The sequence below is a fragment of the Chionomys nivalis genome, chromosome 5 (assembly GCF_950005125.1).
Source record: "Chionomys nivalis chromosome 5, mChiNiv1.1, whole genome shotgun sequence".
NCBI classification, from domain to species: Eukaryota; Metazoa; Chordata; class Mammalia; order Rodentia; family Cricetidae; genus Chionomys; species Chionomys nivalis.
This window is the reverse complement of record NC_080090.1, coordinates 81,830,232-81,832,986: the sequence shown is the minus strand read 5'-3', so window position 1 is coordinate 81,832,986 and position 2,755 is coordinate 81,830,232. Positions and strand designations below refer to the sequence as shown.

The following is a 2,755-nucleotide window of genomic DNA, read 5'->3' as shown; positions in this document are numbered from 1 at the left end:
GAGCTTTATCAGTGTTCATATTGACCTTGTGATCAACGCGGTGATAGTCGGACCCAAAGCGTCTGCTTTGATTCCCTGGTCAAGGAGAGGTCTTCTGACTTTTGTTAATTGATACATTTAAAAGGAGCATGGAAAATAAAATGTCTACAAGTTAACCCCCAGAAAGGAACCTAAGGGGGCTGGGGATAGAGCTCAACAGCAAAGGACTTGCAAGCCTGAAGCCCCAGGGCATGATCCTGGTACCTCAGAAACAACAACCAGCAAACCCCAATAGTGCAACTTCCCTCAAACACAGCATAACAGGGTTCATGTTAAACTGTAACCCAGTGAAGCCTGAAGCATTCAACACAGCTAGCACACTATGTGACAATCCAGACACATCGCTTGTTTGGGGTAATGCTGGGTGCTGGCAGGCGCCCAGGGCAAAACGACCTCTTCCCGTCTTCAGCATAGCTTGGGCCACCCAGCTGCTGGCCTTTGTTCTAGTGCCTCAGTTTTGGGGGGACCTCCCAATCTCTCCTCTGTCTCTGTCTCAGTTCGCAACCTGTGTCACGACTCGGGGGGTGGGCATCAAGCAACCCTTTCACAGGGTTGTGTATCAGATACCCTGCATATCAGATATTTACATTAAGATTTATAAAGGTAGCAAAATTATAGTTAAGACGTAGCAATGAAAATAAATGATTTTATGGTTGGGGGTCACCACAACATGAGGAACTGTATTAAAGGGTCACAGCATTAAGAAGGTTGAGAACCACTGGTCTAAATGATTCGTTATTTTTTTCATTATGTTTTGCTTTCCTCTAACTTCTTATTCCCCATTTCTTTCTTTGTTAACAATATGGAACTCTTCGTGAATTCGTGTGTCATCCTTGTGTCGGGGCCGTGCTAATCTTCTCTGTAATTTATTGCATGTGCTGCTGAGGTGAGCAAGAGCCCTGTTTCTGAAAGCTCAAGGCTGTGCTGTGTTCTTTCACCCAATGAGAGAGAATTCAGTTGGTACTTGTGTAAACTATTGTGACATCATTTTATATAATGATGGAGTCCACAGTCTGATTCCAGATCTGTATCGACAGCGTTTCTTTCAGTACATTTTACTCAGGTAAAATGGAATTCATGCATGAACTATTATCAGCAACACACAACGATACTTTTACACATGCTAATCTCTTCTGGCAAATGCCTAAACCACCACTGCCATGTGTTAACTGATGGACTTTTTCCCAGAGTGCCTTCTTTCTGGGAGAATGTCAAGCTTGAGTGGTGGTTGCATGTTTTCCTCGTGTGCCGCACTGCTCTAAATTTGGACATGGAAGCAAATTTTAATGCTTTTACTCTGAGTGTGAGATCTATGCCATAGTCCACAGGGCTTCAGACTGCTAGTCCTTTTCCTGTCAGCCGACATCCTTTTTCCTCGACCTCTCCTTGAGTAGCCTAGGGTAGCCTCGTTGAGAGTCCCCCGGCCCAGCTTCCTGAATGTTGGGATTACGGGCATATGTTCCCACAGCCAAATGACCCCTTCTTGTTGCTGCTGTTCCCACAGTAGGCAAGCACTGGGTGATTGATGAGTGCTTGCCAAAGGCAATGACGGCGAGCTTCCCATCAGTAGCACAAACGTGCCCAAGGCAGCTCTCTGTTGAGCCCAGCATTTCTCCAAATACCAGAGTAACCCCCTAATCTTCCCCCTTAAGAGCTTTGCAGCGGCATCTGCCTCAGGGCTTGCCTGAATGTTTTATTCTCAGTGACATCTTTTGTCACTTTTGAGTACTTCATCCAGAACGGTTGTACACCTTTCTGGAGTCTCTGTCTCTTTCGTTTTGCCATTTGCTTTTGGCATTTAGGTGAAATGTCATATTTGCCTCTTGGTTTTCATACATATTGCATTTACTATGAGCCTCAGGCAAGCATTTTCATCTTTACTCGTCTGGCCCTGACGTCGGCATGTGTTTGAGACACACACAGCCGGCCCTTCAGTCCTGCATCATGAGTAATGGAGGCGTAGGCTGCTGACTCATTCCTCTGTCTGTTTTTCCCTTTCTTCTCAGAGACCCCTTTTCTGTATCTTCCCTTCGAGCCAGAACCAGCGGTCCAGGCTCCATAGCAGAGGTCTAACCGCACTCCAAAGTTGAGCTGCAGTGGCTCAGTTGCAACCTCAAACTCCCAGGCGCCCGAGCAGAATCAACACCATTTTCAGGCATGTGTCCGAGTTCCATGTTTTGGAGCCAGGGAATCTAGGACACAAACAACCTATACATGTTGTTGTTAGGATCTGTTTTTCTGGGAGGTGGGAGTAAGGCCAAGGAAAGCGTCACTGAGCGTTCACTAGGCAGCATGGCTCCAGGTCCAGACTCACAAGTGCTTTTCAAATTATCTGAATGCAAGGGATAATTTTATGTCATCTTGACACAAGCTAGAGTTATTGGGGAAAATACCTCTGTAAGATCTGGCTCTGGGCATTTTCTTAATGAGTTATTGATGGGGGAGGGTCCAGCCCATTGTGCTCTTGGGCTCTACAAGAATGTAGGCTGAGCAAGCCAGTAAGCAGCATCCTTCCATGGCTGCTGCATCAGCTCCTGCTTCCAGGCTTCTGTCCTCTTTGATTGAGTACTTTGTCCTGACTTCCTTCAATAAGGAACAGTGATACGGAAGTGTAAGCCGAATAAACCCTCTCCTCCCCAACTTGCTTTTGGTCACGGTGTTTCCTCATAGCAATAGTAACCTGAATAAAACGCTAAGATTCTCAAATATTTTATTG

At 46.0% G+C, this 2,755-nt stretch overlaps 1 pseudogene; it reads right to left on the bottom strand.

Moving 5' to 3' along the window:
* Window positions 1-835: 835 nt before the first annotated feature.
* On the bottom strand, window positions 836-933 carry LOC130875283 (U6 spliceosomal RNA; annotated as a pseudogene).
* Window positions 934-2,755: the final 1,822 nt, after the last annotated feature.